The sequence below is a fragment of the Erinaceus europaeus genome, chromosome 1, assembly GCF_950295315.1.
Source record: "Erinaceus europaeus chromosome 1, mEriEur2.1, whole genome shotgun sequence".
Lineage (NCBI taxonomy): Eukaryota > Metazoa > Chordata > Mammalia > Eulipotyphla > Erinaceidae > Erinaceus > Erinaceus europaeus.
This window is the reverse complement of record NC_080162.1, coordinates 151,914,162-151,938,829: the sequence shown is the minus strand read 5'-3', so window position 1 is coordinate 151,938,829 and position 24,668 is coordinate 151,914,162. Positions and strand designations below refer to the sequence as shown.

The following is a 24,668-nucleotide window of genomic DNA, read 5'->3' as shown; positions in this document are numbered from 1 at the left end:
ATTCTTCTGGGAACTTCTCCAGGGCCCTCGCATACCTGCCCCGGAACTTTCTCTTCTCTCTAATTTCCCTTCTACATAAATCCTACCTCCTAACTTAATAAAGGAAGATTTGGGAATCGCATACCTATCACGCGTGTTCCCTTGTAATTCTTTTAAGAGACCAGCGGAAGAGAACTTAGCCTGCCTATGAATCCCCTACAAGGGCCCTGGTGGGTGAAATAGTGAACAGGATGCTGAACTTAAAAGCATGAGACCGCCCCCACTCCAGTTTCATCTCCAGCACCCACAGTGCCAGATTGATGCGATGCCCTTTATGGTGATGTGTGCTCAATCTGTGCTCCACCGCCAAGCCCCGTAAGTGCTAATTTTTAGGTTGATAATTTTGTAGGGCCTGTGAGATATTATGAATATTCAAATGGCACTTGGAAGAAACCCTGCACAGCCTTGTGGCTAGATCCTAAAGATCTAAAAAGCTGTAACAGAAATCGATTCTTTCTGCATTTTCTGTACATGCAGGGTGATTGTAGTTACAGCTTTGAGGACTTCCAGGTGTGTGTGGGGAGGTCGCACACTTGGGTTACATATTCACTGTAAATTTCATGAGGGAGTCACTTCTTAAATGGGGCAATCTGACATGTCACCTTCCACAGGCTCCTCATCAAAATAAAGACAACACATTAAGGTAGCTTAATCCCTAGAGACATGTTATGGCAGTTTAAAAGTTGAACAAGCACCACCCCAGTCTAAGTCACATGGTTGCAGGTACTCAGAGAATGAGCATTTGTTTCAAGTTCTCAGGTGATGCAAAGTTGCTGGTCTGAGGTACCCATTGTGAGAGCCAATTCTTTTAGGATTAGATGTCACACATATAGGGCAAGCACCTTATAGTGAGATGACAACCAGTAGACTCCCTGCCTGCAACCCCCCACCTCATGCCCCCCCCCCACACCCCATCTTGTTCTGCTGCAACCCTGGTGTAAACACAGATGTCTCTGAGACTGAAGCTCTCCCTGACAGCATGAAGCAAAGTTCTTCTTATATATTTATTTTTTATGAAATGGAAACCAGGGTACCATTTAACCTGGCATATGTCATGCCAGACACTGAACCTGAAAGCTTATGCATGCAAGTCCTATACAGTGTCATTGATCACCATGCAAGGACCTGGGGTCTATGTGCAGACAATCAGAGGGTGTTCAACATGGAAGGAGAGTAGGGGTGCTGCTTTCAGTCATAACAGAAAATGGACTCAGGTAACTGGTCCTCTAGGAAATGTGATTTGTATGGAATCACTTCTCCCTCAATCCCAACTCCATGGCATTCTAACATTTCTCCTGCTACTAGAGAACCAGAGCTGCCAGCCAAGGGGAAGAGCAGGATTTCAGTTTTCATGCTGATCTCCCCCTCCTCCAAGGAGGGAGGCCATATTGCTGAGGAAGAAAGGAAACTTTTGGCCACTCAGTGGTCTTTTGGAACCTAGTTAATCAGCAAGAATGTAAGTAAAGTAGACATTTCTGACAGGATTTTTTTCTAGTAGTGCTGTCTCATTCTCTATTAAGCCAAACCAAACTAAACTAAACTAATGTATCATTACTCTAGGCACCATCCCCTGTGCTAAGAATGCTATACTGAACTAAGGTCAACGTTGAGTTGTAGGACTGGGTTGAGTATCATTTTAATTTGCTTAAAATTCTCATATAGAGGCTGGGCGGTATTGCACTTAATAAAGCACACAAATTACAGCGTGCAAGGACTGGGCTCAAGCCCCAGTGCCCACCTACAGAAGAAAAGCTTCAGAGGTGGTGAAGCACTGCTGCAGGTGTTCCCCTCCCTTACTCCTTCCTCTCTCCCTTCTCAATTACTCTGTATCTCTATGAAGAAAGAAATCAAAAAAGAGAATGGTGGTGGGAAATGGCTACTAGGAATAGTGGACTCATCATACAGGCACCAAGTCTGGCAAAGAAAAAAAAATTTAGATAATCATTCAGTGATACACCACTTTTAGTAAAGGAGAAATAGTGACATCTGGTGGAATAATCTTAATTTTATCTCAAAGTTCAGTCATTAGAATTCTTGTTTTCTCAAAAGTATATGTTTAAAATACACAAATGTGTCTTTATGATGGAATTAGCACCTGCTATATGTCATGATATATACTTTATGGTATGAATACCAAAAACTAATTTCTTTTAGACATGCAGTTTCCTGGGCCAGTGGGGGGTGGGAGTGGGTGGGAGGGATGGGTCACAGTCTTTTGGTGGTAGGAATGGTGTTTATGTACACTCCTAGTAAAATGTAGTCATATAAATCACTAGTTAATTAATATGAGAGGGGAAAAATTAATTGTATGTCTCGAAGTTTTTTAAAACACAAACTGAATCTTTTTAATATATAGGCTGTGTATTTGATATGCGGACTCTCTCAAAAGCCTAGACCAGTTAGATCAGAAGCAACCAATAGCACAGCTATATACCAGATACTGGGTACTGTACAGCAAACCCTAACAAAAGGACTTTTCAAAGTTAACCCAATTACCAAATAATGTGATGATAACATTAACTATCGATTGTCTTTTTGAACCCTAAGACAGCAGGAACCTCACATCTCCACTATAGAGCCTCTACTTCCCCCAGTCCTGAAACCCTTGGATAGGGCCCACTTTCCCGTATGCCTCTCCCAATCCATATCAAATAATATTGCATCTGCCGATCACAACCTAACCAACACAACGATTGCCAACTCAACATCCTTCACTTCTGACTGTGTCCAGAGACTTCATGTGTGGAATGACAATCCTTCAGCTTCATTACTTGGGTGAGATCTTCCATTTCATCTCAGGTGGTTCACTTTCTAACAAAGTCCCAAAACCTAGATATACACCAGTTTCTGTGAGAGCATATCTTCACACGTATCCATAAACTACTGCAAAATATATACCTGAAAGCAGAAGTACACTAGAGTATGCAGTGAGTACCCTCCTAACACTTCCTCTCCACTATTCCAAGTTTTGGGTCCATGATTGCTCAACAATTTGTTTGGCTTCGTATGTTAACTCTCTTTTCAATCACCAGGTTCCAGATGCCATCAGGATGCCGGCCAGGGTTCCCTGGACTGAAGACCCCACCAATGTGTCCTGGAGCTCAGCTTCCCCAGGGACACACCCTACTAGGGAAAGAGAGAGGCAGACTGGGAGTATGGACCGACCAGTCAATGCCCATGTTCAGCAGGGAAGCAATTACAGAAGCCAGACCTTCCACCTTCTACAACCCACAATGACCCTTGGTCCATGCTCCCAGAGGGTTAGAGAATGGGAAAGCTATCAGGGGAGGGGGTGGGATATGGAGGTTGGGTGGTGGGAATTGTGTGGAGTTGTACCCCTCCTACCCTATGGTTTTGTTAATTAATCCTTTCTTAAATTAAAAAAAAAACCATGGAGACTTTCAAGTAGATGTCTATAACAAAAAAAAGAAAGAAAATATAATAATTATAAAAGTCTGAGTCTTCCAACATTCTAGATTTTTGAACAATGCAACATGAAATTAGGAATTAAAAGATTCTATGTATAAATATATGTAAATACACATATATATGTGTATCTTTTTAAAAACTCTAACTTCAACGACACTTTATTTAGGAAATGTTGATTTACAGCACTATTGTCATAGGGTACATTCCACATTTCCCTAAGACAGGAGTCAGTACATGTATGTATCTGTGTTTTTTGGTTTTTTTTTGCAACTTGGGTTATCACTGAGACTCAGGGCCTGCATAGTTACTGCAGTGACCATTCTTTTCTTTTGATTTCTTTCTTTCTCTCTTTCTTTTTTCTTTCTTTCTTTCTTTCTTTCTTTCTTTTTCTCTTTCTTCTCTTTTCCTTTCCTTTCCTTCCCTTCCCTTCCTTTCCTTTCCTCTCTTTTCTTCCTTCCTTCCTTCCTTCCTTTCTTTTTTTTTCCTTTATGGAGTTAATTGATTTCTTTTTTTTCCTTTATGGAGTTACAGTACAGTTGTTGACACAGGGGTACAATTTCTCAGGTCCCTATGATAACGTCTTCACCCCCCAATTTAGGTCTTATTCTGCAGTCATGCGTCAGGACCCCAAAGCTCTCCAGACCCCTCCTTTCCCTTCCTTCCCCGAAGTCCCCTGCTTTGGTATAATATAGCAAGCCCAGTCCAAGTTTCCCTTTGTATTTTCCACTTCTTCTCTTTCTCTCTCTCTCTCTTTCTTTCTTTTTCTTTCTGTCTTTCCTCCTTTCTTCCTTTCTTTCTTCCTTTTTTTTTTTTTTTTTTTTTTGCCTCCAGGGTCATCGCTGGGGCTCAGTGCCTGCACCATGAATCCACTGCTCCTGGAGGCCATTTTTTCCCCTTATGTTGCCCTTGTTGTTTATCTTGTCGTTGCTACTATTATTGCTGTCCTTGTTGGATAGGACAGAAAGAAATCGAGAGAGGAGGGGAGACAGAGAGGAGGAGAGAAAGATAGACACTTGCAGACCTGTTTCACCACCCATGAGGCGACTCCCCTGCAGGTGGGGAGCCGGGGGCTTGAACCAGGATCCTCACACCAATCCTTGTGCTCTGTGCCATGTGCGCTCAACCCACTGTGCTACCGCCTGGCCCCCCTTTCTTCCTTTTTTAAAATGAATTTATAAAATTTATTAACTTATTTGATACAACAGAGAAACAGTGAGAGGGAAAGGGGAGATAGGGAGAAAGAGACATCTGCAGCACTGCTTCACCACTTATGAAGCTTCCCACTTGCAGATGGGGGTTGGGGGTTTGAACATGGCTCCTTGTTTATGGTAATATGTGTATTCAACCAGGTGCATCACTGCCTGGACCCTTGTCCTTCTTTTTTAAGTTCTGCCTATGAGTGAGATCAACCAGTATTCATCCTTCTCATTTTATCTTATCTCACTTTACATGATTTTTTTCAAGCTACACCCAAGATTAAGTGAAGGAGATGATGCCATCATTTTTAATAGCTGTGTCGTATTCCATTGTGTATATTTACCACAACTTTCTTAGCCACTCACCTGTTGTTGGACATTTGGGTTGTTTCTAAATTTGGGCTGTTACAAATTGTGTTGCCATGAACATAGGTATATTCTTTTCTTTTGTATAGAGACAGAAATAGAAATGGAGAGTGAGGGAGAGAGGAGAGATACCTGCAGCACTGATGAAGTTTCTTCTCTGCAGGTAAGCACCCAGGAATTGGACCCAATTCCTCATGATTAATAACATATGTGTGCTCTACTGCATGTGCCACCCACTGGCTCCACATGACTTTACAATGTTCTAGAGGCCTTAGTCCAGATCACCATGAATTTATACGTCTTCTAATGCCTGTGTAGTACATACCTGTTTAAATCAAAACTATATATGAATATGACTGGTAAGTCACAAAATAACCTTAAATTATAGTACTAAATGATGGGCTAGACTGATGCCACACAGCTGTCATGAAGAGTGAATGTTTCCACGGTCACTAGCTGTACTGTGTGTCCTGGGATGTTCACATTTCCACAGTTGTGTACTGTAGACTCTAAGTCTAATAAAGCTGCCCTAAGTCACATAGGCAGCACGCTGGCAAGGCATCTACAAACTTAGTCTTGGATTCTCTCAGGCCTAGGTTAGAATCCTTAGTCTACCAGCCATGTAAAATTAAACAAGTTACCTAATTTGTTTGGATCTTAGTATTCTTATAATGAAAATAGGATGAAAATGCAAGAAGGATAATGTAAGTATTAATTGAAAAATACTGATAATAATATTAGTAGAATGACTAAAATGGTGCTTGTCACAGATATGATTATGCTATCACTATGCCATCTCTATGTCAAATCTTGCTGCATTTAATATTAGCACAACATGGCATTGTCATGTTAAAGTATCATATAGGCTATTATTTTATATTAATTCCAAAAGTCAGAGACACAGCATTTGAAAGGTTGGAGTCTAGGGTTGGGGAGATAGCACATGACTATGGCTATGCAAAAGACTTCCACGTCTGAGGCTTTAATATCTTAGGTTCAATCCCCAGCACCACCATAAACTAGAACTGAGCAGTGCTCTGGTAAAAAAAAAGAACAAACAAAAACAAAACAAAACTTGGAATCTAGAGCCAGATAAAAAGTATGGTTGGGGGAGTTGGGTGAGTTAAACGCAGGTGAGTTAAGTGCAGTGAGTTAAATGCAGGTGGCACAAAGCTCAAGAACCGGTAAGGATCTGGGTTCGAGCATCCAGCTCCCTATCTGCAGGGGAGTTGCTCCACAAGCAGTGAAGCAGGTCTGCAGGTGTCTATCTTTCTCCTTCTCTGTCTTCCCCTTTTCTACATCAATAATAACAACAACAACAATAACTACAACAATAGAACAAGGGCAAGGGTGTACACCACTCCCACCACCAATTAGAATATCCCTCCACCATCATGCATTGGGTCTCCAATACACTCATGCTCCCAATTCCTTCCAGTCTTTAGCCTTGCTGCAAGCTTCAGGACAACACATTTTAATTCCTTCATCTGTACCAAACCCATCAGACTATACAGGACATGTTGTTGTTGCTTTTTAAAATATATATGTATGTATGTATGTATTGTTGGATAAAGACAGAAAGAAACTGAGAGGAGAGGGAGGTTAGGGGAAGAGATAGACACCTGTAGCCCAGTTTCACCACTTGTGAAGCTTTTCCTCTGCAGGTGGGGACTAAGGACTTGAATGTAGGTTCTTACACATTGTAATGTGTATGTTTAACCAAGTGTGCCACTGCCAGTCCCCAGAGTCTTGTCACTTACTGACTGTGTAATGTTTGTTGGGTGAGTTAATTATTTTAAAATACTTTGTTTTATTATTACTTTTTAAAACCTACTTTCTATTTTAAGCTTAAAAATTATACTTTATTTATTTTACTTGATAGGATGGAGAGTGATTAAGAAGGAAGGGAGATAGAGAGGAAAAGAAAGACAAAGAGACACCTGCAGCTCTGTTTCACTGCTTGTAATGTTTTCCCCATGCAGGTGGGGGCCGAGGGCTTGAACCCAGGTCCTTGCACATGGCGACTTAACCAAGTGCACCACCGCCTGACCCCTGAATTAATTAATTTCACTGTGTCAATTTCATCATTTATAACTGGGGGATAAAATTTTCTCTTAACTCATGTGATTTAATTATGATCTATTATGAGGATTAAGTTTTAGAGGATCGCCTCCCACAAGATAAGAGTTGTATAAATATTAACTCTTGGTATTGCATTATCTAATGTAATTTATGAATGTTTTCCCCAAGAATCAGTGGTTTGAACGTTATACATGATAATGATTTTAGTATAGACACGTGAACTGGAACAACAATTTTGGTGGAGGGCGGCATTTTGATACACTTATAAAAGGCTAAGTAAAAAGCATCATGGTTATGCAAAAGTCTTTCATGCTTGAGCCCAGAGGCCCTAGGTTCATTCCCAGATACTATCAAAACTATAGCTTCTGATAGGAAAAAAACAAAAAAAAAAAAAACAAACTTGAATGGAGCTTGAAGAAATAATGTTAAAGAGATAAGTCAGAAACAAAAGGATGAATATGGGATGATCTCACTCATAGACAAAAGTTGAAAAACAAGATCAGAAGGGAAAACACAAAGCAGAACTTGGACTGGAGTTGGTGTATTGCACCACAGTAAAAGACTCTGGGTTGGCTATGAGGGTTTAGGTCCTGGAACATGATGGCAGAGGAGGACCTAAGGGGCGTTGAATTGTTATAAGGAAAACTGGGAAATGTTACACATGTACAGCTATTGTATTTTATTGTCAACTATAAACCATTAATACCCCAATAAAGAAATTTAAAGAAAAGAAAAAGGAGGTTGTTTTGAGCAATTTCATTTCTAGCGTCTTCTAGCAGGTTAACAATGGGCCACTTACATTAAATGTTTTTTTTTTCCTTTTCTGATTTTTTTTTAATTGGGGAATTAATGTTTTACATTCAACAGTAATTGCACCATATGTAGGTGTGAAATTCAAACCCCTCCTGAAATCTTATAATTTTTTAAAACACTGCTAAACTACTAATAGAAAATGAAAATAAAAACAGATGTTAAAGAAAATGATTGGGGCCAAGTGGTGGCGCACCTGGTTGAACGCACATGCTATCTGGGTTTGAACCCCCAGTCCCCACCTGCAAGGGGAAAGCTTTGTGAGTGGTCTCCCTGTCTCTCTCCCTTCTTTACCGCCCCTTCCCTCTCAATTTCTGGCTGTCTCTATCCAATAAAGATGATAATAATAATAATAATAATAAATCAAATGGAAGCCAATGACTAGAGCATGTCACAAAGCTATTATGGTGGAAGATCAGTCAGGAAATAGAGAACCTGGATTCAAAGTTGACACTGTTGTGTCTCTAAATTAAGGCCCATAAGAGGTGAGCCCCTTTTTAATGATGTCAATAAATGCAAGCCATCTACTCTTGAGAGCTGTTTTCTCACCTGTAGCAAATGGTTTCATAACAGACAACCAGGGTGCAGAGGAGGCTGTAGATACAACTGCTGGTTCTTCTAACTGACAGAGGGAAATATGGATATGTCTGGACCTGCAGCATGTATTTTGCCTTAGACACCACATCTCAGTTCACTCCAGTACTTCTGCATTAGAACCCATGCTAGAAGAGGGCTTCTCAAACTTGAATGTGGAAGGGGTGTGTGTGTGTGTGTGTGTGTGTGTGTGTGTGTGTGTTCAGGGCCTTGAGAATATGTGATTTCACTGCTCATGGACTGACTTTTTTCACTCAGAGAGACAGAAGTACACTTAAATGTTACTCAATTCCAAGTGAGCAAATCTTATTAAAATGCAATTTTCGATTGAATAGAGTACAGCCAAGATGGAACATCTAAAACTAGTTCCAAAACAAAAAGATAAAAAATGGTAGACTAGATCTTGTGTCCACATTGATTTCTTATGGATAAAAACATGCCAGGCTGAGGAATTATTAGTCATGTCAGAAGAGTCACAATACTATATAGTTCAGGTCATCTTACCTGTCAGACATAACTTGCTCTTTATCCTCCAGCTGACCACAGTTGTCTTGCTTTTCTCCAAAGATCTGTAAGTTCTCAGATTAGACCTACAGTTGGGATAGTACTGGGAAATGGCACTATTTTCTGAGACAGTGGAGCAGAAAGATGAGCAATGAGAATCTGAACCCTCAAAACTGAGAACCTGATGGCTTGACTTGGCATAGTCTATTGTTGGTGCCAGAAAGATGCTCTTAGATCCCTACCTACACCCTACCCTCTGGCATTTCCACTGACCTAGCCTTAACTTTGTGGGGTTTTTTTTTTCTGCCTTAACTTTGGTATTGTTTATTCTTTCAAGAATATTTTTGTTCACTTGCTTCTCCTGCTAGATTACAATCTGGCATTTTCTTTAACATGACATATTAAAATCTGATACCATTTCAGTTTTCTGATTCTCTCTGTTCTCCAGTGTTTCTCTCAGCAAGCTTGATACTACAATCTGCCTTACAGAAAGAAAAAAAGAAGACCTGTTCTTCCTCTAAGAGTCTGATTTAGTTGTTTTGGTTCATGGCCAGGGTCTTTAAAATATTTGAATCTCAGGCTGGCAAGACAACATAATGGTTATGCAACTGACTTTCGTGCCAGAGGCTCTGAGCTCTCAGGCTCAATCCTCAGCACCATTATAAACCAGAGCTGAGCAGTGATCTGGATATGTATATATCTTGAGAATTCTAATTGTAGCTATTAAATAGACAAAGCCTGTTGCTATCACAGTTACTGGAGAAGTCAGCTATTTATGTGTCTACTGTTAAATGCCTACTATTATATGCCAGATGTTATATAATTTCCAAAGATAAATAAAGCATATTTTTGTTTTCAATGAGTTTATGGTTTTATGTGGGAAGTAATCATTAATATGTGGTTTATGTGATAACACAGAAAGCAGAGTGATGGATTCTATGTGAAGTGACATAGGATTAAAAAAAATAAATAACAACAGCTGAGTGGCCCATGAAGCGGTACAGTGGCTAGAACGTAGGAGTTGAAAGTGTGCGGTCCTGAGTTCAAGCCCAGTTATTATTGCATGTGCCAGAGTGATGTTAATAAATATAAAAAATAAAAAGAATAATAGTTGGGGTTTATAAGGAAAACCCAAGCGAAATGCTAGTGCTTTACCTGAGACCCTGAAAGAGGAGAGAGAGCCAAGAGGAGAAGGCCAATGGGGGAGAAGCATGGTGTTTATGGGTCAAGTTTGGTGGAATGATCATTAGCAGGTGAGGAAAGGGAAGGAAACTATTTACATTATTTGTATAATAAGGGTGATGTCCTGACCTCCTTGGGGATGGCTAGGATGGTGTGCGGTGCAGGGAATAGTTAGGGCTGCAGTTCTAGGCAGGAGCCCTTGGTGCACCTTCAAAGGCCAAGGTCAAAGAGGATTTCCTGGATGTGTTTCCATTTTCAGAGGCACATGTTCACCAGTACCCATGTAGAAATAAGGAGAGGGAACTGAAGGATTCTTTCAAAGTTGGGCTTTCAGTGCTGGGGTAGGGACATGTTTGTGTATAGGGAAGACCGGAAGGCTAGGGAGGTGTTGGTGAGATTTTTGCCTGGAGGGTTTAGTGGCAGTGGAGGAAATGAGATCTGGAGAGAGCTGTTAGGCTTGGCAAAAGGAGAAGGAAAGACCTGAAAGATAAAAAATGCCTCACGGGATTTCAAGTAGTCCGGCTGCAGGTCTGGGTGAGAGACTGCCCTTTGCAGGGTATGGCCAGGGTGGGGGTGCTGTTAAGTAGTAAAGTTTACTAGAACCTTGCAGCTCAGGCATCTCGGATGGATTCACTAGGAAGATACTGCCCCTCCACACAGTACCCCCCCCCCCCCAAGAAAAAAAAGGCAGGAGGAAAGGAAGTTTCTCTACAGCAGGAACATGCCTCAGAGATGCAAGACAGTACTAGGGAAACAGGAAAAGCCCACTCAGACTGGAAAAGAGGGAGGAAGAAGTGGCAGGAATTTCCCATGATGAAGGGAAGTTTCACATAGCTTTAAACATCCTTCAAGTAACCTGAAAGTGGATTTTAAAAAAAAGTTTTGCTTTTTTATCTTAGGAGTGAAAAAGAAGACCTAGCATTCAGACATGATGTCAGTGGCCAGAATAGCTCAAGGCTAAACAAATAATCTTCTCTTATCAGCTTGGAAACTACAGGTAGGGGTTCCAGATAAGGAGTATTAGTCGTGCACTACTCCTAAAAACTTCCTGTCTGAAAGGAGACTGTCCTTAATAGTGCTGACCCCTAGGTACTAATATATATGTATTACTTCAGTTGCCTCAATGCTGATATCTTGAGGCAAAACATTCGTTAGGGTTCTGCTCTATCAGCAAGCTGACTTGTTATATTTGACCTTGCCTCCCTTCCCCCACAGTCCTTTGATCCTAACACTGAGCAACAGAGACAAGGACAACATCCTAAGTCAAGAGTGGTACTGTCAGAACTGGAATTCCAGAAGGTGCCTGCTTCCCTCAGAATTTCCCATGAGGTGAGAAGAGCTGTGTGTGGATGTGGGCATGTGGGTGCTGGAGGCACTGCTCCAGACAAGTATAACATCTTTAACAACCATGCCAGATGGAGTCCCTACCCAGAGACAGAGCCTCCCATGTACTTCAAAGACCAGAGTGATATTCTACAAGTCCGTCAACACCCCAGTATTTTCTTTTTTTCTCTTCTCTCTCTCTTTTTTTAACATTGGGTTTTTCAATCTTCATCTGTTTTGGATAAATTTTATTAAATAAGAGTTATCTCAGTACTATGATTACTGGTGAAATTACTTTCTCATCAATGACTGTGTAGCTGTTAGAACTCAAAAAGGAAAATCCTGCCACCACCCCAGACAGGAACAATATCAATTATTTGGACATATGTAGAAGGAATTTTTTCTGTTTTTTTTAATTTCTTTATTGGGGGATTAATGTTTTACATTTGACAGTAAATACAATAGTTTGTACATGCATAACATTTCTCAGTTTTCCACATAACAATGCAACCCCCACTAGGTCCTCTGTCATCCTTTCCAGAACCTGTATATACTCCCCTCCCCCACCCCAGTCTTTTACTTGGTTGCAATACACCAACCACCCCAGTATTTTCAAACCCTCTGCATCTAGGTGTTTGTGTGAAGGCAGGAGTGAGCTCCCACACAGAAACTCATTGCTATCAGCGAAGGCGTCCATATTTGCTATGGAAGGAAGGCTTTCCTTTCCCCAGGTGGGCTCTGCATCCTGTCCATGAATGCCACTTAGGGCAGTAAAGAAAAAGTGGAAGGTTGACTGTTCAGTTCTCACCCAGTTAGTTATCCCCTGGACTCAATATTGGGCTCAGTCTTGGGCCTGTGGGTGGCAACTAGATCCAGCTAGGGAGCACAAGGGGTATATATATTTCCCCCTGGGAGGGAGTCTCTAGGTTTCAGTAGAGAACACCTCCTCTCATTACTCATTTAGCTTGGCCTGTGTTGAAAGCATGAACAATCTCTTCCAGGCACTCCCTGTTTTCACTTCCCCACAACCAGAGGGCCCCTCCTCTTGTCTGACCCGTGGGGGTGAACATCCTTTCTAGTTGTTCCGCCCCACTTCCTCCCTCAGGCATAACTTATTTGGTTCTCTCTCTCTCTCTCTCTCTCTCTCTTTTAACTTCAGGGGTTCCTGGAGAACTTATTTCTAGTCCCCCTTCCATTATCACTTCAAATCTACTGGTTTCTGAGTCTTGGGTTACTGGAAATTTGAAAGCAGGCAGGTGAGTTTGAACCTTGTGAACCAAGGGAAGAAGTATTGCTAGAGAGATATGCAAACCAACAAATAAACAAACAGCCTCTGCAGAGGTGGGGAGATGGGCAAGAGCAGAGAAGAGGCCAGAGCTCCTTGTTCCAGCTTAGGAGAGAGACCAGCTCCAGAGGGTTCAGAGAGTCTCTGAGGAAGAGTTCATGCAAGTAGCAGTATGGAGAGCACAGCATGGGCTAAACAAGCAGAAAGGCCTGTGTTAAAACTACAGAGTGACCACAACAGGGACTCTGTGAACTTGAGTTGTTACCCAGCCACTCAGAATGTCTATTTCCTTGTTTATAAAGACATAGGTAATAATGACTACCTTCAGAGACATTGCAAAAATCAGAATATTTGTGCACCTTTTGGCTGAGTGGCAGGACCAGGAGGAAACATATTTCTTTGATCTCATATTTACATGGGTCAGAGGGAGAGAACTCTTTTATCTTTCACACCCACTTCTGTACCTAACAATGCGACCTGAGTCCACAGAGTGACCAGTTCACTTAATAGTACTTTTTTTTTTCTTTTTTCCACCAGAGCTATCACAGAGACTTCATGGCTGCACAGTGACTCCACTGCTCTTGGTAGTATTCTGTTTTTCTTATAGAGATGGAAATATAATAGAAGGTGAGAGAAATGGGGAAAGAGAAAAAGAGACATCTGCAGCACTGTCCCATCAACTGTGAAGCTTCCTTCCTACAAGTGGGAACCAGGGTTTTGAACCCTGGCCCTCAAGGTTAACGTGTACTTTACCAGCTGACTCCTTATTTAACAGTCTTAACTCTCTGGGACAGAAACACAAAATGGTCTTGTATTTCTCTCCAAGTATGGTTATAACTATTGAATATATAAACTTTTAAATTGCCCTGTATTGCTCACAGATGCACTCCTGGGACTTTTTTCTTTTCTTTCTTCTTTTTTTCTAGTTACTTTCAGTTGTTAAAATTTAATTGATTCAATTTATTTATTCTGAAAGCCAAGAATGTCTATTCACTGTCAACCCAGAATCTTAGTTTATCCCTTCCACTCTACTCCCTGAAGGATTAAACAGGGACCATATCTACTGATCCTAAAGGAGGGACACCCTGTCTAAAGAGATAACTCCTCTCTCCTCCCTTGTCAAGGCCATCTCCTGCTGTGTGCATTGAGGGTGTGGTAGAAAGAAAGGGAAAGGGACAATGTTTGTGTACTTATCTGGCCAGAGTCACAGTTCTCTCTTTCTGTGTGTTTCTGGAAATCATTTACTGGCTATAAGGGCCTTTATGTGGAAGAAATCACTCATACACCACATATGAGTGTCTGAGAGGGCACTGTGGGAATCCCTACTACCTGCTTCCCTGAGCAAGGGATAGATTGTAACTGGACTCATCCATATTCAGTTCCCCTCTCAAGTCCTCCTGTGGGCAATAAACCCTTCATGCTGGAGTGGGTAACTTGGGAAGCTGTGTTCCTCACGGTACACCAGCAAGATGGCAGAAGTCTGGCCATTCTGAATGTTGTCCATTGTCCCCCCCCCCCAGGAAATTCATGCAACACTGTAGTTAGTGAGAACACCCAGAGTGACTGGTTTCTTGCTGTACTTCTTCTGCCCTATCTCTTCCTAACTAGGATCATTTCCCTCTGTTTAGGTAACATCATCAGTCTGATGTTTAGCCACATATTAAACCAGGGACCAACTCTTGTAAACCCTACTCTCCATTTAAAAAGTATTTCACAATGCATCTTTGAAATTGGGGTATATACATATCCTTTCGAATTAATGTTTATTCATCCTTTGGATATATGGTTATACTCCTATGAATAATATTACTTGATATTAAGGTATTTTTGAAATATGGAATCAACCTAAATACTCATCTGCAGACAATGGATAAAGAAATTATGGAATGTATATTCAACAGAATAGTATTTTGCAATTAAAAGAAAGATAATATTTTATTATTCAGGGAAAAAATTGATGGAGTTGGAGAAGATTGTGCTAAGTGAAATAAGAGGTGAAAAAACAACTACCAGTTAGTTTCACTCAAATATGGGATATATATGTATATATACATTTATGTATATTTAATATATACTTATATATTAAACAAACTGACAAAAATACTAATCAGACTGTTTCTTAGATTTTGTAATAAAACTATAGTGGTTATCAGGGGATAGAACTAGGGGCACAGGCACTTTGGTGGTGGGTGTAGTGAGTTGTGCATGCACATGTGTTAATATGAAACTATGTCCCTGAAAATGTATCATTTTGCAAAGCAATGTTAAATTAATACTAATCTAAATTTTTTTTAAAAAAGCATTTCACTTAAAACTACTATGTAATACCTAAGGAGCTCAAAATTGCATAATATTAGATAGTCAGAAAAGTCATGACATGTTTTTCTTTTCTTTTTCCTTCTCTTCTTTTCTTTGTTTCCTTTTTTTGCCTCGAGGGTTATCACTGGGGTTTGGTGCCTGCACTATGAATCTACTACACCTGGTGGCCATTTTTATTAAATAGAACAGAGAAAAATTGAGAGGGGAGGGAGACAGACAGGGAGAGAGACAGAGAGATACCTGCAGACCTGCTTCACCACTTGTGAAGCAGACCCCTGCAGGTAAGGAGCAAGGGCTTGGATCCTTGTGCTCCATACTATGTGTGCTTAACCAGGTGCGCCACTGCCAGGGCCCTAACATACTTTTCTTTCTTTCTTTTTGTTGTTTTGTTTTTCCCTTTTGTTGCCCTTGTTGTTTTATTGTTGTTGTAATTATTATTGTTGTTATTGTTGTCGTTGTTGGATAGGACAGAGAGAAATGGAGAGAGGAGGGGAAGACAGAGAGGGGGAGAGAAAGATAGACACCTGCAGACCTGCTTCACCACCTGTGAAGCGACTTCCCTGCAGGTGGGGAGCCGGGATCCTTACACTGGTCCTTGCGATTGGTGCTACTGTGTGCTTAACCCACTGCTCTACCACCTGAACTCCCCCATACTTTTCTTTTTTTAAATTTTTTAAATTTATTTATTCCCTTTTGTTGCCCTTGTTGTTTTACTGTTGTTGTTGTTGTTGTTGTTGGATAGGACAGAGAGAAATGGAGAGAGGAGGGAAAGACAGAGAGGAGGAGAGAAAGATAGACACCTGCAGACCTGCTTCACTGCTGTGAAGTGACCCCCTTGCAGGTGGGGAGCCAGGGCTCGAACCAGGATCCTTGATCCGGTCCTTGCGCTTTGTGCCACGTGCGCTTAACCCGCTGTGCTACAGCCCAACTCCCCCCCTTACTTTTCTATCAAAAATGCATTATGACTTTTCCAACAACATACAACAGATAATAGATACTTGTTCATATGCCAGGAATTAAATGCTTCCTACAGGTAAATCCTTTAGACACCTTTATATACAACTACATATGAATTGTATTTGTCATGATTCTTTGCTTACACAGGAATGAAACTGAACTTTAACTGATCTAATATAAAAAGGAGAAAGTATTGGTTATGTAACCACTTCATAGTAAGGGCAAGTGAGTTTCTCTTTTTCTCATATTTTTTAAAAAGTTATCTTTATTTATTTATTGGATAGAGACAGTCAGAAATTGACAGGGGAGGGGTTATAATTCTTTTTCTTTTTTTTTATTTATAAAAAAAGCATTGACTAAACCACTGGATAAGAGGGGTACAACTCCACACAATTCCCACCTCCAGAAGTCTGTATCCCATCCCCTCCCTCATAGCTTTCCTATTCTTTAACCCTCTGGGAGTATGGACTCAAGGTCATTGTTAGATGCAGAACGTGGAAGGTCTGGCTTCTGTAATTCCTTCCCCATTGAACATGGGCTTTAACAGGTCAATCCATACTCCCAGCCTGCCTCTCTCTTTCTCTAGTGGGGTGGGGCTCTGGAGAAGTGGAGCTCCAAGACACATTGGTGGGGTTATCTGTCCAGGGAATTCTGGTTGGCATCATGCTAGCATCTGGAACCTGGTGGCTGAAAAGAGAGTTAACATACAAAACCAAACAAATTGTTGACTAATCATGAATCTAAAGGCTGGAATAGTGCAGATGAAGAGTTAAGGGGTCTTCCATTTTGTAGATAGCTAGTAGGCATATTTTAGTTATATTCCAAAGGGCCTGTGGACTATACTAGTTTTTTTTTTTTTTTTTTTTCCCCCGAGCCTGAAATCTGATGTGCAGGTGGATCCAAGTTATTGTCTGGGGAGATGATGTCATGGCTGGAAAAGGACCAGAAAGCTGGATAAGGGAAGAGAGTAGCTCCCTAATATGAGAAAGGTATATAAATATTGTTGACTGTAAACCCCATTGATTTGATGTGGTCTGGGGCCCATATTCAGCCTAGGAGCCTATGTGACCTCTGCATCCCTATAGATCTGAGCTCACATTCTGAGGTCATGAGTAAGAACATTCCAAGCTGCCCCAATATCAGGACCCATCTTCCTCAGGTGTAGCATAGAGTATGTTGTCCATCCTCCCTTTGGAGAACAGAATATTCTCTACCATTGCTGATCCAAGTTGAGGGAAAGGTCCTATGGGGGGCCCACAAAGGGGTCTATTTTTTTGTTGTTGTTCCTGATCGAGATGACTGGTAAGCATGGAAAGAGATTTATTTGAGGTCTAGGTCTGTTTGGGAATCTCAGGACTATCCTAATAGGGCCCCAGCTGATGGGGTGGCCTGATAGTGACTAAAGAGTCATCGTTAAAGTATGCCAGTCTCGCCCTTATTCAGCTTTTTCAGTCCTTGCTTTGCTAAGGTTAGCTTTGGAGTGAGTGAGAGAACTCTAATAGGAAGTAGGTGAGGAGGGTATCTAAGTCTAAGGAAGACTGTTTCATTAGGAACTTTATACTGACTCACTGCAGACTATCATGTACTTTTGCTTTCAGGTATATATATTTTACCCTAATTTATGGATACATGTGAACATATGCTCTATCTCATGGGACCTGGCCTATATGTAGGTTTTGGGACTTTGTTAGGAAGTGAACCACCTGGAATGGAATTAGAGAATACTATGAAAGGAAGGGTCTCACCTGAGTGATGAGGCTGAAGGGTTGACATTCCATGCCTGACGTCTCTGGACTCAGTCTGAAGTGAAGCATGCTGAGGTGGTACTTGTTGCGTTGATTAGGTTGGGATCAGCAGATACGATATCATAGGGTACGAATTGAGAGAAGCATGTAGGAAAGTGAGCCCCATCCTAGAGGTTATAGGATTGGGGGGGGGGAGATTATAGGCTCTATAGAGGAAGTGGGAGGTTCCTGCTGTATTAGGGTTTAAGAAGGCAATAGATATTTATTGCTATAATCACATTATTTGGCAATTGGGTTAACTTTGAAATATCCCTTTCTTAGGATTTGCTGTATCATACACACCATCACCATATTTTATGTTCTTTGATATTATTTGTATATAGCTGTGTCACTGGTTGCTTCTGTTCTCCCTGATCTAAGAGAGTCAACATATCAAAGACTCAGCCTATGTATTAAAAAGACTCTGTGCATTAAAAAGTTTGAGACATTCAATCAATTTTCCCCTTTCATATTAATTAAATAGTGATTTATATGACTACAAATTAATAGGAGTGTACATAAACATCATTCCCACCACCAAAAGACTATGCCCCATCCTATTCCCCCCAACCTCTGCCTTGTGAAGCCAAACATCCACCCTCACCCCAGCGTTTTTACTTTGGTGCCCTACTCCAGTGTATGTGGTTTTATTATGTTGGTTTTGCTACAACTAGTTTTGGCCTTTCTCACTCCTTTGGAGGAGAACTTTGGGCTTCAGATCTTTTCTCAGTGCTGTGTGAAGGTCTTTTAAAAAAATGTTTATTTATTTATTTATTTATTTATTCCCTTTTGTTGCCCTTGTTATTTTATTGTTATAGTCATTATTGTTGTTGTTGTTGGATAGGACAGAGAGAAATGGAGAGAGGAGGGGAGGACAGAGAGGGGGAGAGAAAGACACCTGCAGACCTGCTTCACCGCCTGTGAAGCGACTCCCCTGCAGATGGGGAGCCAGGGGCTTGAACCGGGATCCTTATCCTGGGCTCCTTACCCCGTCCTTGTGCTTTGCATCACCTGTGCTACCGCCTGATTCCTGCTGTGTTTTGAAGTATGATTTCTATTGGGGAAAGCTGAATTTTGTTCATTATTTCTTCACTTTTAGCCAAGATTTTTTAGGAGCAATTTATATTACTCCCTATGACTGGAATCTCATAGTTTTAAATATAATATAAGTATAGGATTAAACATTGATTTACTCACTCTGTGATCCAATGTTGTGTATCAATCTATTTTATATCTCATCATGGATATTTCATTTTTTTATGAAGCAATAACTAATCATTCTGATGTACTTTATTTGATAGCCTACTCATTTTAATTTTTTCTTTTCTGGTGGAACTAGAGTTTTACACATGAGGAATTTCACTACTCTGGGCCACTATTTTTTTTTAAATTTTTATTTATAAAAAGGAAACACTGGGGGTTGGGTGGTGGCGCACCTGGTTGAGTACATGTATTACAATGCACAAGGATGCAGGTTCGAGCCCCCGGTCCCCAACTGCAGGGGGAAAGCTTTGCAAGTGGTGAAGCAGTGCTGCAGGTATCTCTCTGTCTCTCTTCCTCTCTATTACCCCCTTCCCTCTTGATTTCTGGCTGTCCTTATACAATAAATAAAAAAGATTTATATATATATAAAAGGAAACACTGACAAAACCATAGGATAAGAGGGGTACAACTCCACACAATTCCCACTACCAGAACTCCATATCCCATCCTCTCCCCTTATAGCTTTCCTATTCTTTATCCTTCTGGGATTATGGACCCAGGGTCATTATGGGGTGCAGAAGGTGGAAGGTCTGGCTTCTGTAATTGCTTCCCGGCTGAACATAGGCATTTGCAGGTCGATCCATACTCCTGCCTCTCTCTTTCCCTAGTAGGATGGGTCTCTGAGGAAGTGGGGCTCCAGGACACATTGGTGGGGTCGTCAGTCCAAGAAAGTCTGGTTGGCATCATGGTAACATCTGCAGCTTGGTGACTGAAAAAGCATTAAGATATAAAACAGAACAAATTGTTTAATAATCATGGAACCTAAAGGCAAGAATGTAGCAGGTGAGATTTGGGGTGTCCATTTTGGAAAAAAGCTACTAAGTCTATTTTAGGTATATTCTGAGGGGCCCATGACTTTACTAATTTTTGCCTGACCCCAACAGCTAACATGCAGCTGGGTCAAAGGTATTGTCTGGGGAGATGGTGTCAGAATTGGAAACAGGACTAGAAAGCTGAATCATGGAAGGGAATGTCTCCCACATATGGGAAAAGTGTATAAATACCTTAAACTCTAAACTTCACTGATTTTTATCTGAGGTCCATATTCAGCACAGGAGCCTGTGTAACCTCTGCATCTGTGTAGGACTGAGCTTGCATTCTGTGGTCATAGCTAGGAACATTCTAGGCTGCACTCATTTCAGGACCTGTCTTCCTCAAGTGGCAGAGTATGTTGACCCAGCCTTCCTTTGGAGGGTGGGGCAGTCCCCACCATTGTTGTTCCACATTGAGAGCATAGTCCTCTAGAGGCCCATAAGAGGGTCCACTATGTTGTTACTGATGGAGGTGACCAGTGACAGTGGAGAGGGATTAGTGGTCAAGGTCCATCACGTCTATGTGGGAATCCAAGGATTCCCTGACTAGGGTCCTGGATGATGGCTCAGCCTGGTAGTGACCAAAAGAGTCATCATTAAAGTATGTCAGTCTCTTACTTTTATCAAGCTTTTGTAATCCTTACTTTGTCTGTCTCTTTTATGTTTTATTCTATAAGGGAAGAGAAGTTGAGAGGGGAGAGGGAGACAGAAAGGAAAAAATAGAAAGACACCTGTAGACTTGCTGCACCACTCTTGAGGCATCCCCACTGCAGGTGGAGAATGAAGGCTGGAAGCCGGGTCCTTGTACATAGTATTGTATGTGCTCATCCGCCTGCCCCCCTAATTAGTTGTTTTTTTACCATAACTCTTGAAACTTGATGAGTAATTTTCCCTATCTTCTTATTTTTCAAAGTTATTTTAGCTGTTTTTGTTCACTTTTACAAATTTCAGAATTAGCTTCTCAAATTCCAAGAAAGTTTGTTGAGAAGACATTGTTTTCACCTTATCAGGATATAAGTTTACATGCAACATCAATTTTAAATTTACCGTTTGCTGGTTTTACTTTTATTCTGTTTTTTTTTTTTTTGGTCATCACTATGGCTTTGCTGCTCTGTGCTAACTTTTTCAGATACACACAAACACCCTCACACATCTCCACACACCCACCCACCCACACACAACATAGAGTGTGTGAGAGAGAGAAAGAGAGAGAGGCCACAACATAGAACCCGCCCCACCCCCATTATTCCCATATAGTGTAGTAGAGATCAAACTTTCCTAACAGGCATGGTAATGTAGGCCCTGCCAGGTGAGCCATCTTACCTATCCCTGTTGGGTGAATATTGACAATCATATATAACCACATTACCATCACTTTCATGTTGATCACCCAAGCCCAAATGATTTCTTATGCCCCTATCTAGTCAGTTCTCTCCCCAGTCCTGAACCCAGGCCACCAAAGATCTGGCTTTAGTTTATGCAAGTGTAATTTTTTTTGAAAAGTTTACATATAGAAAATCACATTAAAGGAGGGAGAAAAAAAGAAAATCATGTTAAATGTACTCTCCTATGTCAGATTGTTTTGCTCGGTATTATTATTTTATATTCATCTGTGTTGCTGCATATGTCACTGTTCTAGCTTTAATACAGAGTTAGTATTCCACTATATGGACATACTACAATTTCTTTATCATGAATCAGCACATGAACATATGGGTTGTTTGTAGATTTTATTGTCATGAAGAAACCTGTCAGGAGAATTTCTCTTAGATAATTACTGAGTGGAATTGTATGGAACATGTATACTTTCGGAAACCTCCAAACTATTCTCAAACATGTTTATATCATTGTCCATCACTGTCATCATCATCATCATTAATATTCAGATAGAGACAGAAATACACACTCACACACACACTGAGAGAGAGAGAGGAATGACTGGAGCTCCATTCAGTTTGGTGGGAACTGGATTTGAGCCTAGGTCACATGGAATGCACATGGCAAAGCAGTATATTGTCCTAGTGAATTAATTATCTGGTCCTATTAGTTTTTTTTTTTTTAATATGGAATGCTTCATGGATTTGCATGTATTCTTTCTCAAGGGTCATGCTTATCTTCTCTGTATCGTTCCAACTTTATTGTATGTGTTGCTGAAGTGAGCACTCATTGTACATTTCTTTCCTTCATTCCTTCCTTCCTTTTTTTTTTTTTTTCTCTCCAGGGTTATCACTGGGGCTCTGTAACTGCACTACAAATCTGCTGATCCTGTTGACTATTTTAAACTTTTTTTTTTTTATTGTATAAGACAGAAAGAAATTGAGAGAGGAAGGGGAGATAGAGAAAGAGAAAGATAGACACCTGCAGACCTGCTTCACCACTTGTGAGGTGAACCCCTGCAGGTGAGGAGCCAGCGGCTGGAACCGGGATCCCTGTGGCAAGTCCTTGCTTTATACTATATGCGCTTAACCCCATGCACCACCTCCCGACCCCACACTTCTGTATAAGTACTGCACGCTAACCAATTGCGCCACTGGAGCTCCAATTTCCCCACATTTCTAATGAACAATAATTCCAGTTGACTCAAATCACATTACAAGTTTGCTGTTTTAAATTTTATAATCTTTAATGATCATGTAGCAGCATCTTGCTGTGATATAACTTGTATTTCTCTGATGACTAATGATGCTAGGCATTTTTTCATTTATTTATTGCCATCCTTGTGCTTTCCTTTTCATTGTGTCTGTTTATATCTCTTACATAATTTTTAATTAGCTTGTTTGCTTTCTTCTTGAGTTGAGAGTATATTGTGTATAATCTGGATTCGAGTCTTTTTATCAGATACTTATATTACACCTACTTTTCTTTGAATCTGTGGTTTTCTTTTAAGAATATTTAATTTTTATGAGAGAGATACAGAGAGAAAGATGACAAGAAAGAGAGAGAGAAAGACCAGTTCTGGTTTATAGTGGTGTTAGGGATTGAACCAGAGACCTCAGAGCCTCAGGCATGAAAGTCTTTTGTATTACCATTATGCTGTCTACCCATCCCCCTTCTTTAATTTCTTAATGGTGTTACTGAAGTATTTAACTTTTTAATTTTGGTGATGATGATTTAACAATTTATTGGTTTTTTTTTTGTATGTGTGTGTATGTGTGTGTGTGCTATCTATGAAATATTTGCCTAACTAGGGCTTACAATATTTACTTTTTAAAATTTTTTAAAAAAATTATCTTTGTTGTTTATTTGATAGAGAAAGCCAGAAATTGAGAGAGAAAATGGTTGTCATTTTCTCCGGGCTGGCTTCACAGGCGGGTAACAGATGACCAGAAACTCGTAGCTGAGCTGAGAACACAGTTTAATCTTTATTCACGAGCGAACAGTTAAAAAACTAACCTAAACTAATCACCACACAGATCTGTCCTGCATCTTTCTCCTCTAGTGGCAGCGGCAGGAACTCAGGAAGAAGTAGGATAGGGGGTAGGGGGCGGGGAGAAGGGAGAAGCACGAAAAGGCAAAGACTAAACCACAATCTCCCGGAGGTGGGGGGGAGTGAGACCAAACCAATATGAAGCATACCAACAAGTGATGACAGAGAGTGAGAGAGACACCTGCAACACAGCTTCATCACTTGCAAAGCTTTCTCCCCTGTAGGTGGGGACCGGGAGCTCAAACTTGGGTCCTTGAGCATTGTAAAATGTGCGCTCAACCAGATGCACCACCACCCACCCCTAGGCTTACAATATTTTCTTCTTTCTAGTTTCTTCTAGAAATTTTATGTTTAATTTTTATTTTAGGCCTACATTCTATCCTGCGTTGCTTTTTGTATATAGAGTAAGGTTCTTTGTTGTTTTTACATGTGGACATTTTGTTTTTGTCACTAGGGTTGTTATTGGGGTTTGGTGCCTGTGCAATGACTCTACTGCTTTTCCCTTTTATTTATTTTACTTGATCGGACAGAAAGAAATTGAGGGGGAGAGGGAGATAGGGAGTGAGAGAGAGAGACACCTGCAACACTTCGTAACCTCTTTTGAAGCTTACCACTGCAGGTGGGGAGCAGGGCTTGAACTCAGGTCTTTGCACATGGTAACATGTGTACTCATCCAGCTGTTTATTTTTATAAGCACATTTATTGTAAAAACTATCCATTTCTTCATTTAACTAGGTTAGCTTATTAAAGCTTCTGAAAAGCATACTGACGTGTTTGAACTTTAATTCTACCAGCAAGGCAGTCATTCAGTTTTTGAAAATGGAAACAACAGATGTGTAAGACATCTCATGAGCAACTCCTTACTGGTGGCATAGTATCTTCTCAGTTAACAAAAATTACAAATGGAAATTATAAAAATCATTAAAAAAATTGTGAAGAAGCAAGTCCTATGCTGGAATTACAAGTCACTAGAAAGGAAGGTGAAACAGATACCATAGGAAAGAAAAAAACCAGAGTATCACTTTAAAAAAAAAAAAAGAAAGCTTTCCCACAATGAGGTACAAGTAAAATCCACTATCCATTGCATGGCAGAGCCAGGTCCCATAAGGGGTTAAAAACAATTCAGAGATGTGAACACATTTTCACTGTGTTTCTTATCAGGCTAAACTGCATTTCAGTGGATGTTTCTTGGAGTTATCAAGGGAATAGACTTATTGTTCATGCTAAGGGTGGTAGCACCAATTACCAGGGTAAACCTATTTAAGAACCCAGAGTTTTGGGCTCTTTCCAAGGCAT

General features: G+C 40.7%; 1 non-coding gene across 1 annotated transcript; it reads right to left on the bottom strand.

The window, feature by feature from the left end:
• Positions 1–22,002: 22,002 nt before the first annotated feature.
• On the bottom strand, positions 22,003–22,108 carry LOC132542773 (U6 spliceosomal RNA). Its single transcript, XR_009553747.1, has one exon. It is a non-coding gene; the product is annotated as a U6 spliceosomal RNA (small nuclear RNA).
• Between the last annotated feature and the right edge of the window lie 2,560 nt (positions 22,109–24,668).